Raw genomic sequence first — 12,549 nt, 5'->3', positions numbered from 1 at the left:
TTAAAACTGTCATACAACGTATTACAAGTTTTAACCTGAGTGAAGGATTTCTAAAGATAAGTGAATGGATGGGTGGATGGGTGGGTGCATGGATCGACAGATTAAGGGTTTTGTTTGTTTTCGTTTGTTTGCTTGCTTAACTGTGCCAGTAGGGTGCAAAGCGAGCAGCGTTTATGCTGTACAGGTGACCTGAAGGCGGCAGCCTGGAAGCAGAGCGCGACGCCCAGGCACCAGGAAGCGGCCAGACGTGCAGATGGGAAGGCGCGCGTTGCCAGCCGCCTGACCTGGCACGAAGGTGCCACTAGAGGGCAGCCTTGTCCGGGAACGCGCAGCCAGCCAGGGCGAGGCGCGTGAACCCTAAACGGCTGCGCGTCCCGCGTCCTGCAGCAAAACCATTCCTCCGGGTCTCGAAAGACTCCAAACTGTGAAACACAAAAGGAAAAGCAGATGGTTCCACTGGGGCTCGAACCCAGGACCTTCTGCGTGTAAAGCAGACGTGATAACCGCTACACTATGGAACCGCTTGCTCAGCGTCCTTGGCAGACTCTCCTTAGACAACACAAAGACTTTCTGTCCGGCTTCCTCTCCGGGGCGCAGCGTGAGATGGAGGGCGAACGCCCAGCAACCGCGCGCAGAACGAAACTTTCGAGCGGATGCCAGGCTTCCCTGCGCCCTCGCCAGCCTGCCCGTCCGAGGGGCGGGGAAGGTGAGTGCCCCCGGCGGCCGCCGCTCTGTACTTGGAGCGAGCAGCGCAGGAGCAACCGGCATCTGGCTCTGTGGCGCAATGGATAGCGCATTGGACTTCTAGACGGACGGAGGCATTCAAAGGTTGTGGGTTCGAGTCCCACCAGAGTCGCTTTTGCTCTTCTTTCCTTCTGACTCAGTGGGGAGTAGGAAGACAAAGGTAAACAGCAATGGACATTCCCGGCCGGGTCGCCCACTTTTTAAAAAAGAAAGAAACTAACTTCAGCTATTTTTTAAGTTCTTCCAAGCTGTGGGGGGTGCTTAGAGATCTGGGTGCTTGCGGCCTCTCTCATCGCTTCTGAGTGCCTGGTAATGAGGAGGAAGAAATTACGAGGCTGCACTCAAAATGACTTCCCTTTATTTTCCATATTGTTGTTTTGCAGTAAGAATAAGAACCCCTTTGAATTATTAGCAACTTTTTCGTTTCTCCGGATGGCCCGAATGATCTGCAATCGGACCGAGATTCTGTTTAGTTCGGAGTAGCCGAGCGGCCAGAGTGTCAGGTGTGCTATCCAGCAGGTTTGTCCGCGTGTGTTCAAGCCCCGCTCCCGGTCCAGCGGGCAGGTCTGCCCGACCTCGTGACAAGCTTGTGCCCGGTGTCCCTTTTGAAATCGAGGAGTCCAGAGAAGCCTGAAGTCCATACCCCTTGACAGGTGATGACTGTATCCGTTTGTCGTCTTTTTGCCAGGTGGGAACAGTGTAGGCACAACTGCAGAAATGATGACGTGGAAAGTAGAGGTAAAAGCGTCCGCGTGAAACTACTGCCCTGGCCGCGAGGGCACCGACCCCACCGCGTGCCCTGAAAGGGTGCGCCTTGAAATTAGCGACACTTATGTCTGGAGTTGGTGCTTCATCCCAAGTCGTGTTCTGCACACGGGAGCCTCATGGGGGGCAGGAATTTTAAAAATGATTGAAAAGGCAAAGCAAAGCATAAAAATAACAGTCGTAAGAACAACGGACTAGACAGAAGGCTCTTATGGGCAAGGTCATTGCCAGGTGGCACCTACTTGCCATAGGAAGAGATAACATAGAAACAAACAAAAACACATGAAAGGATTCCGAGCGGTAATAAGTGCTGTAAATGAAAGAAAATAAGGGGGCACAACCATGAACAGGATAAACCTATTCCGTTTGATCATGGGGGGGAGGGGATCATTACCAGTATCTTCCCACCCCGCCCCCCACCCCCGTGGCCCTACCTACCCACTCCCTTGGAGTTGACCCTACAGAACAAGTAGAACTGCCACGCGGCACGAGAGAATCTGACGACGGCGGCCTCACCTTTCTCCTATGATCCACTGACGTTGCAATAGGGCTCCTTCCCCATAGCTCTGCCTTACAAAAACCTTCAAAGTCCAATTTGCCCCACATCCTCCCCACAAAACCCTTTCCCTGGCCAATGGCCTTTCCTCGACTTTCCACTTACACACAGGTCTTCAGAACGCTTCGCACCAGGTACTGGGCATCTAGAAAGCTTTTGTTTTTAAAGACCATGTGGTGTGGTGACTGCGCTGAGCCTCTATACGGCGAGGTCAGCAGTTCAAAACCACTACCCCTTTCCATGGGAGGCAGACGGGGATTGTTTGGTTTGGTTTTGGTTTTCTACGCCTGTGAAGATCCACAGCCTTGGAAACCCGCAGAGGCGGTTCTGCAGAAGTGACTAGATGCCCCTGAGTTTGGTTTCGTCTGGAAAGCAGAAGCAGCCTTCTCAGACCCATGCAATCGTTGTAGACTGTGGTGGCCGCAGCAAGAGGACAGGATCGGAGTCCCTGCTGACGAACTCCATCTGGAACAACTGCCCAGTCCTGTCCCTAAGGACCAGCAGCCACTTCCCAAACCCAAGGAAGTGGGAAGGGAATTTCAAAATGGGGGGCATAAAGGCATAGGAAAAGGGGCACTATGAAGTGTGACATAAAATCAAAGCAGTGCCGTGGCTGGTGCCCACACAATCAACACTCGATTGAATTCTGCTGGAAGACTGTGTAGTGTGTGTCCACCTTGTCATTCCCAGGAGACCAGTGCTCCTGCTCTCATGCTCCCCAACCTGGACTCAGCAGGCGCGTGTACCTGGCAGTGTTCGAACAGTCAGAGATCCAGAGAAGCACAGGCCAGACTCTCAGTAACTGGTCAGGCACAGACTTCCTCCCAGGCCGGGAGCTTCTTTCCAGGGGAGCCTGGTGGAACCCAGACTTGTCATTGGAGTCCTGCTGAAGGGTCTGAGTCTTTGTTAGTGGCCATGGGACCTATTGCATGTGTACCTTGTCAGTACCAGCAACCACCTTCCAGAAAGGATGAGGCATGGGAGGAACCTTCGAAGGGGAGGACATTTCAACTTTTAGACTTTCTCTGCTGTCATCTGTAGAGAGCCCGGGGTCAGGGAAGCTTCCCGCTGAGGGGCCCTCCCATGAGAGCCTTCAAGGGTAGAAGAATTGGATGAACAGCCTTTTGTTCTCCTTCACTTGTTTCATTTCAAAGGTGCCACGCTTGTCGGATTGGCGAGTGTGTGGAATCTATTCCCTCCAGAGATTTTTTAAAGCTGGAAAAAAGAAAAGTAGTGCATGCCTGTTTTAAAAAATTCTGATCACACAGGCACACAGAAAGGAAGTCGTGAGAGTCTCCTCTCATATACTTCACTGCCGTTTTTCATAAAGACAGCCAGCTTTGCCCGGTTGTTCTCTATCTTTATAGCTACCACAAGAATGTATGAGCACATTATGTATAACTATATACATCCATGCAAAGAAAAGGACATCATGTTCGGTGAAGTGGAGGAGGGCGGAAAAGAGGAAGGCCCTCAATGAGATGGCTGGACACAGTGGCAGCATCTATGGGCCAACTCCGTGGCCCCTAAGAACAACAGCAACAACATATACATATGCATACATACATACACATACCTTGCAGTTAGCAACCTAACAACTAGCCACAGTGTCACCCGGGCTTCTATATACAAATGCACGCGGTGCATGCACGCAAGCGTGTGTGTGTGTGTGTGTGTGTGTGTGTGTGTGTGTGTGTGTGTGTGTGGAGAGACCAGTCCTTGAAAAAGGACATAGTGTTTGTTAAAATGGAGGGTCAGCATGGAAAAAGAGGAAGCGCTTCCAGAAGACGCCCAGAGGAGTGGGCTTAAACATGGCCGCAAATGTCAGGATGGTGCCAAACTAGGCAGCGGTTCATTCTGCTGGCCACAGGGCCTTAATGAGCTGGGACCAGCTCAATGGCATCCAATGACAGGTTGCATGTGTTGAAATATGTTGCTGTTTAGGTTCTGGGGTGCCATGAGTAGATTCAGACTCATCGTGACCCCCATATACAACAGAACAAAACACCACCCGGTCCTGGACGATCCTCACCATTGCTCTTATGTTTGAGCCGAGTGCTGCAGCCACCACCTCAATCCATGTCATTGAGGAGCTTCCTCATGTTCATTGTCCTTCTACCTTACCAAGCATGACGGCCTTTCGCAGGGACTGGTCTCTCCTGACAGCATGTCCAAAGTACACGAGTGGAAGTCTCACCATCCTCTCCTCTAAGGAGTAGTCCGGCCGCACTTCTTCCAAGACAGATCTATTTGTTCTTTTGGCACGCCATGGTATTTCAATATTCTTCGCCAGCACCCTAATAATAGTATGTGTTTATATGTACACATCGATCTATCTATAAATACATCCTTTAATATTTTTTACAAACAGACACTCAACTGCTAGCCAAACTGTTTACCGGCCCAACCCAACCGGAGGCACCTTAGAAGACAGGTGTGGCACTCGTTGAAAGGGCACCACCTGGAAAGCCCTGCCCTGAGCACATGGTATCACCTGGAGTCATACTTAATTTGACAGCAACAAACAACATTGCATATCGTTTGATACCTTGTTTTTCGTTTGGTTTTCATTCAATAAAGTGTTGATCTCTTTCCTTAGCCGATCAGTTTTAAATCTGAGCCCTGATGTATTTCTCTATAATAGAACGCACACCCCATTACCTTCCTCCTCCGCATAGTCAAGTGTCCCCAAGGAGAGCTAAAATCTGTGTGCAGCCCCACTTCCCAGAATCCTCTCCATTTCAAGGAATTTTATCCAATGCCTTAAGGAATGATACGGCAATGCTGCAAGGAAGGAGAGGAAGAACTACAAAACTGGAGAATGTGTTTGGTCTCGGACACAGGAGTCAGGGCTATTAGGGCTGCCTCGAGTAGGACCGATCAAACACTGAGCAGATGTTTCTGGAAAAGCTCCGATTCCCTAGGGAAGTACAACAAACCCACACCCCTGCAGCAATGCCACCTCATAGCATATAGGACAGCACAGAGGGGCTCCCTAAGGTTTCGAAGGCTGTAAATCTTCCTGGAAGCAGACAGTCACGTCATTCTCCCACAGAGCAGCTGGTGTTGGAACCGCACTGCGCCACCAGAGCCCCGGTCAGCAAGTAAATAGTTCCCATTTGCTATTCCAGAGGTCTCCTGCGAAATCTCCAGGGGCCCAGGTCCGGTCGGGCATCCCCAGCACAGGGGACTTCAAAGGCCTATGCTTCTGGAGGTAGCCCAGGCTGCCCTGCTTGGCGCAGCTGCTGGCTCCCCAACATTCAAGAGCTTGACTGGGTCCTGCTGCTTGGAGAGTAGCCAGGCCCTACTGACGACGGGAACCGGGTCTTTTCGCCCCACCTGTCTTAAGTTCTAGCTAGAGCATGATAGGTATTCAATGAATGCCTGTCCACTAAATGAGGATCTCACCAAACACTTGTTCCAGCGATTTGGCAAGAAAATCAGGGAAAGACAAGATTTTAATCCGACGTCTCCCTTCACCCACTTTTCTGTTGTCCGTCCCCCAGGGAGGTTATATGTAGATCCAAGATATGACAAAATAATAATTTATAACTTATCTAGGGTTCATGAGGGAGAGGGGAGCGAGGAGGGAGGGGAAAAATGAGGAGCTGATGCCAGTGGCTTAAGTAGAGAGCAAATGTTTTGAGAATGATGAGGGCAACGAATATACAAATGTACTTTACATAGTTGATGTGTGCATGGATTGTGATAAGAGTTATATGAGCCCCTAATAAAATGATGTAAAAAAAAGAAAGTAAATGGATACATTGAAGGGCATAAGATACATCCATGAATAAACAATATATAATGCACTAATAAGGATTCATAGGGGGTGGAGGGAGGGGATACAGGGGAGCTGATATCAGAGTTCAAGAAGAAAGAAAATGTTTTTAAACTGATGGTAGCAGATATTGTACAATTATGATTGATCTAATTGAATTATGGGTTGTTATAATATCTGTAAGAGCTCCCAGTAAAACGATTTTTAAAAAAGAAAATTTTAAAAATTAAAAAAATTTTATAAAAGAAAATGCATTTTTCAAAGTACATTTTTACAAAGATATCGATTTCAAAATTTAAAAAACTCTTTGTAAGGATAATATTTAATGACTTCATAATATTTGATCTCATAAATATACCATGATTTATGTAACCAGCCATATTATAATAGTCTATTGTTGATTTTTAATGGTCTTATTGATGCCATGATAATGTTCGCCCACATTTCAGCTTTTTCTTGAAATTTATTATCAGTCAAGGAATGGCTTATTAAAAAGATGTATGCCGATTTCTAAAAAAAAAAAATTTTAATCCTCCGGAAAGGAACGTGAAATATGTGGCCCTAGTTCCACGTGGCCTGTTGTATTGCAGATAGGCTAAGAAAATCAAGTATGTTGAGAGCCCGGATAGCTCAGTCGGTAGAGCATCAGACTTTTAATCTGAGGGTCCAGGGTTCAAGTCCCTGTTCGGGCGAAAGACATTTTAAGTTCAAAAAATAAAACGTTTAAAAGTTAAATTAACTAGTTACAATCCAGCTTATTTAAAAAACAACAACAAAAAACCCTCCCCTTCCAGTGTTGTGTTAAGATCAGCAGTTTTGCTTAGACCTAGCATGTGCCATTTTTATTTTCAAATTATCCATTCCATTTTAAGAACATCTATCGTTAGAGTCATCAGATTAATGTTCTGAGCGACCTTCTAGGGCAAGTGTTAGTAAAAGCTGGAGAGCAAACTGATTCCAAGATATTTTCAGGATGGAAACCCAGAGAGGGGGGACCCTAGAGCTTGTGAGCCTTACTGTAGGACCAAGGGTTTGAAGACTTGTCACTGTCTGATGTTTGTGTTCATTGAAGAAATTTAACATCCTGTGGGGGAGGGGGGTGAGAAAGGCGTGGGGGATGATGAGGGACGGTAGGTTGGGTTACACTGTGGTTCAAACCCAAAGGACTGGTGACAACCACCTCTCTGAGACCTGCTGCGCCCGGCCCAGGAGTAGAGTCCCTCTCGGGCGGGGACAGGTTATTCATTGACCTCTGGAGGGAAAACAGTTCTTCTTAGGAGGGAGAGAGTTGGTGTGCACAATCACAGTCTGCTTGCCACCTGCGTGTGGTTTGCACACGTGTTTTACCTTGGGGATATTACAAACACGCAAGTCAACTTCAGGACTACCTGCTAAAAGGAGAGGCGCCAACAAAAACTATGCCGAAACCCGGGATTGAACCAGGGACCTTTAGATCTTCAGTCTAACGCTCTCCCAACTGAGCTATTTCGGCTCATACAAGATGTCCTTCTACCCAACTAAAGAAATTTTTTAGCAAGAGAAAAAGAAACTACTTTTCGTTTATAATCTCCGCCTTTGAGCGCATTGAATGAGAAAACTAATTCACGTGAAGAAACTTTCTGGTTCTGCTTTGTGCCAAGTTACCTTTGTCACCGTAATGTCATAATAAAAACAAAGGCTGTGACATATTGTTTTTACTGTGTACCCAGCACTTGATCTGCATGGTAGCATTCAATCCCCAGCAGCACCGCCCTCCCCACAACCCCTGGAGTTAGGGGAGATGAAAATAACATTTTTAGATGAAATAAATGATTTGCCTTAAATCATCCAGAACTGAGACGTGGTCTACCTCCAAAGCCCCAAAAGTCTTGGTCAAGAAGGACTTGAATGATTGTTATTCCCATCCCAAAAGGTGAAAATGGAAACTCAGAGCTGGAGAGGGTGGGGCTTGAACAGGAAAAGGGGATGAGAGTAGGAGACCCTAATACTTTCCTCCTTTGCCTCAGCCTAGTCTGCTGTTGTTCAGACTGCTGGAAGCAAAGAGGCTTGCCTTGTCAAGGCTGTCAAAAGTGAACCAGCGCTCTTCTTCACTAAGGACTCTGCTTGGGAAGAAGATGAGGCTGAATGTTTGCCACAGCTCCTTGCTTTATTTGTCTTCCTGGAATGCCTTCTGAACCTATGATTCCTTTTCTTCAAGAAAGAAGTCCATCTTATCCGGCTTGCCTCCCCTTCCTTGGATCAGGGGCCATTCTTGCCCTTCAGGACATGTCAACCAATACAATGCACATGACTATGGGCATGTGGAGTTAGACATACTGGGCATCTATTTCCTTGAAAATAGCCCCTTACTTTATTTAATATACATCTTTCTATTCCTCCCTAGATCAAAATCTCTTTAATAATAATAATAATAACTACTTTGTATTGAGACACGTGCCTTTCGGCAGACTAATAAGAACTGTGTGTGCATTGTGATCTTATTTAATCGCCACAAGTTAATGAAGTGGGTGCTTTTATTACTATTCCCCTTTTATTCTGACAGTGGGCAAGTGGGGGATCATGGTGAGTTTGTGTGGCACTTAGCAAGGCACTCCTGAGTGGATACACGAGGCCAGGGCTCACCCGAGGGTCCCTCCATCCTAGCCCACCCTGCCCAATTATTCAGAACTGAATGAGTACCACAGTCCACTAATGAGAGCTGCTGGCTCATTTCACTCATCTGTCAATGAAATCAAGATTGACGTTTCCCCGACCCCACCCCCACCCCAGAGGGGAACAAGCAACAGAAACGTAGGCAGTGGGAGACAGTGGACGGTAAGATCTGTAAATAACAGTTTATCATTTGTAAGGGGTCCATGAGGGTGGGGAAGGGAGGATAAAAAGAGGAGCTAATACCAAGGGCTCAAGTAGAAAGAACATGTTTTGAAAAGGATGATGGCAACATATGTACAAATGTATTGGACACAATTATGTATGAATTGTTATAAAAGCTGTAAGAACCCCCAATAAAATGATTTCCTAATTTAAATAAATAATTAAAACGGTGAAACCACCAGCAAAAAAAAAAAAAAAAGATTGACGTTTCTTCTGGTGCCTGCCTAACGCAAGGAAGGCTTAAATCTCCAGCTACACTGGCAACGTGGAAGATGACCTACCTGGTCCGTTCACCTCACGGGGGAAATTAGCTTCGTCTGGGTGACCCTGTGTCTGCACCTTTTATGTTCCTAAGCCAACATCCTAAAACTACACTAGGTGCTGAATATTTTCCTTATTAATTATACTCCTAGAGTGTGTGTGTGTGTTTGTGGTGGGTTTTGTTTTGGCTGTTTGGGTTATTTTGTTGTTGTTGTTGTTTATCTCGGGACCACTTTCCCCTTCCCAGTTGCTTAAAGATGAACTCTCTCCCAATATCCCCGGAAGCTGCCCTCTCACCTTCCCCTTCTCCCTTTAGCGCAGAAAGATTTGACCTCGTTTGGAAGAGTGACTCTATTTGGGGTTTCCGTTTCTGGAAAATCAACTCTTCCCCTTGAACCTAGAGAAGGCGAGAAGGCAGGGAACGCCCTTCCAGGAAGGGAGCAGGTGGGAGTCCAGTCCCATTCCACGCAGCCCGCGGCGGGCAGCAAGGGGCAGGGGCTGATGGTGGCCGAGTAAAAGCAGTGGGCGTCATGCAGAATCCCAGGGTCTGCTCGGCGTCGCCTCCCACCCTTCCTTTAGGACAGCCTGAGCGGGGATGCAGCTGTCCTCAGGCCCCTACGATGGCCAGCAAGTCACGGGCAGCAATTGCCCCCGGGCCTCTTCGAAGAGACGGGCGCGTAGTCATCCTTGCCAAGGTCCGACTGTACTCGAGGTACACACACTCCAGAATTCTCCCTCTAAATGGAAAGGGCTCACAAACAACACCCATAATTTTGGAGTGAGTGTGTTTGAGGTTTTTGCATTTCCTAAATCATACTGCCAAAAACAACGGCTCGCCCGAACAGGGACTTGAACCCTGGACCCTCAGATTAAAAGTCTGATGCTCTACCGACTGAGCTATCCGGGCTCACGGGAGCAGCTCCCCGCGGCTGAGTGAAGACTGCGGCGGCGCTCTGCGCACGCATGCGCGCTTACAGCCTGTATGCTGCGCCGGTTCTCAAGCCCCGCCTTTGGATGTGATTCCATCCAGCTCCTTCCTCGAGATCCCGCGGGGGGTTGGAGAGGCGACGACGGAGGGCCGCTAAATACAGATTTATTTACAATGGAAATCAGTTAAAACGCCTTTTTATTTAGAAGGCCATCTCTCCCTTGGTAAACGTGACTCCGAGTCTTCCAAAATCCGGAGGAGTGAGATACCTGCTGAACGTTGACCGTTCTCCCCCCAGACGCCACGATTCAATGGTTCCAGGTATCAATCAGTCTGCCCCTTGCTCCGGGATGCAGTTCCCTGTTCTCTTCCCAATCGCCCACGGAGTGGTCCAGGTGCCCCCAGGACCTCAGGCTCCCATCCCCAGCCACCCACCCACACACCTCCGCGCATGCGCGCGCTCGCTCACGGAAGCCACCCGGTCGCCAACGACGTACTTTAATTTCACTGAAATTGCCCTGCCCTTTCTGCCCTCTGGGCTTTGCACGCCCTGTCCCCGCTAACAAGTGTAAAAGTGGACGACAAACCACAGCTGCCTGCCGATTCTAACTCATGGCGACCCCAAGCGTGTCAGGGTAGGGCGTGCTCCACCAGGTTTTCAAGAGCCGGTTCTTTTGGAAGATCACCAGGCCTTTCTTCCGAGAAACGTCTGAGTGTACGTATCTCCAGCCTTTTTTTGGTGGCAGGCAAAGCTACCACCTACTGGGCAAACATGCAGGCAGGCAGCAAACGTTTGAGATTTATTTTATCAACGCTTTAATATGGGGAAATGCAAGCACAAGAAAGAAGTGCAGAGAACAAGGAAGAAGTCAGATAGGAAAAGAAAGGTGAGTAGTATTTTAGGGTACAAAGGAGACCCCAAATCTCAAATATAATTTAAGGAGAACATTTATGAATTCTTGCACGGGACAAAGACAAGACAAACAACAAAGACACGTCCACATCATCCAAATGAGGGAGGTTTAAGTGTTGGCTGAGCCTCTTAAACTTTAAAAGGACATGAAACAGCCAAGGGGGCTGTCACAAAAGCATGGTTGGTGGTAGGCCAATACATCACAGTCACAGGTGGGACTGCGGGAGCTGGAAAAAGACCACAATTGGAACACATACATTATTTTAGACAGAAGCACTTATAAGATTGGCCCAGGGCCTTCCAACCATGACAGTCAGGACCTGACTCAAGACTCTATGACCCCAATATGGCATCTCCATCCAGACACACCCAGGCAAGTCCCTAAGGGAAGCTCCACCTCCCTGAGCAGGTTTGGGGCCATAGAAGTCATCCGTTTTCCAATGTAATCTAAATGGATTTTGGGCTACTGTTATTCACAGCCTTCTGCAAACCTGGTGCTCAGAATGTACACACTGATACCTCTTGCACGAGCCTGGAGGCAAGAGTGGTTTTCAGGGTAGTCGGTAGAGCGACTTGCTTGACCCGCAAGTGCTTACCACAGTAATTCTCTCCTGGGGCTGACACCTGAAAGGACTATGTTCCAACATTTGCAAAGATGGCCCCAGCCTCTAGGGTCTGAACTTGGCTGGTTTTGTTCAGAACCCACTTTGCTTGTGGACAGTAATAATGATCTCATCCCGCCTCCTCACAGACGGGTTACACTCTAAAGCACACAGAAGTGCCAAGTTTGAACTATTGGCTTCCTTCTTTTTGATCATCACTAGATTTTCAGGAGTCTTTTTTATCAAAATGCATCCCTTCATCCCAAACCCACAGGATGTTAGCACAGGATAAAAGCAAGGAGAGGTAGGCATCATCATTTCAAAGGCAGTAATCTCTCATTGTTATGTCTTACCAAACGCTGAGTTCTTGGAATGTAAGAACTGGCTCTTACTCTTCTCTCCCCAGGAGGGCCCAACCCAGTGCTCCAACGGGTGAAAAAACCAAACCATGACTTGTTTTGGAGATGTTGTCGTGGATGGACTGGATGGGAGGGGGCTTGGGTTTTTGTTTGTTTAAACGCATAGTCGACTGCAGCTGTCTTGAGAGGAGTGGCTCGCTGTCTTAACAAGGTTTGGAATTGGATCCAGAGTCAGTGTACTGGTCCCGTCCAGTTCTCATCCCAGATCCGAGGATGAGCAACGTTCAGCGGTGGGGACCGGTGCGATGGCTGATTCTGGGGGTCGTTTCCCAGAAACACTCCTCCCTTAGCCTCATGGATGGTCTGCTGTTTGTGACAGCAAGTCAGCTGGGCCGGGCAGATTCTATTTGTAAAGTGCTAAGCGGAGGTGTTGGTTCAGAAAGAGTATCAGGCCTCCCCTGAAGGCAAGTGCCCGAGAGACTGCAGTTGCTGGGGGCAAGTATTTCAGTAGGGTGGAAGATGCATCCTAGTCAAGATGCTTCAAGGATATGATAAGCGATGGTAGTTTGTGATCTAGCAAAATAACAAAACAAAACAAAAACCCAGAACCAAGTCTATTTGAATTTCAGGGAAACTGGTGTAAAATTTAAAAATATATAGATTATATATATCTCCCCTAGTGCAGATACATCCATGCAAGATTTGGGACACGTTTAGACTAAAACCTTTCGTCGTCTGAAGTTCAGATGTCATTGAGTGCCTTTTA

The 12,549-nt window shown here is 47.9% G+C and overlaps 5 non-coding genes across 5 annotated transcripts; 2 read left to right on the top strand and 3 right to left on the bottom strand.

Moving 5' to 3' along the window:
- Positions 1-448: 448 nt before the first annotated feature.
- Positions 449-521, bottom strand: TRNAV-UAC. The gene has a single exon. It is a non-coding gene; the product is annotated as a tRNA-Val (tRNA).
- A 249-nt stretch (positions 522-770) lies between these two features.
- Positions 771-856, top strand: TRNAR-UCU. Its single transcript is given in 2 exon segments — positions 771-807; positions 821-856. It is a non-coding gene; the product is annotated as a tRNA-Arg (tRNA).
- A 5,609-nt stretch (positions 857-6,465) lies between these two features.
- On the top strand, positions 6,466-6,538 carry TRNAK-UUU. Its single transcript has one exon. It is a non-coding gene; the product is annotated as a tRNA-Lys (tRNA).
- Positions 6,539-7,265: 727 nt separating this feature from the next.
- On the bottom strand, positions 7,266-7,338 carry TRNAF-GAA. The gene has a single exon. It is a non-coding gene; the product is annotated as a tRNA-Phe (tRNA).
- A 2,477-nt stretch (positions 7,339-9,815) lies between these two features.
- Positions 9,816-9,888, bottom strand: TRNAK-UUU. Its single transcript has one exon. It is a non-coding gene; the product is annotated as a tRNA-Lys (tRNA).
- Positions 9,889-12,549: the final 2,661 nt, after the last annotated feature.

The sequence above is a fragment of the Echinops telfairi genome, unplaced genomic scaffold (assembly GCF_000313985.2).
Source record: "Echinops telfairi isolate 266 unplaced genomic scaffold, ASM31398v2 ScPeMD7_7416;HRSCAF=8454, whole genome shotgun sequence".
Lineage (NCBI taxonomy): Eukaryota > Metazoa > Chordata > Mammalia > Afrosoricida > Tenrecidae > Echinops > Echinops telfairi.
Note: the sequence above shows the minus strand (reverse complement) of the source record. Positions and strands in the feature narration are given on the sequence as shown.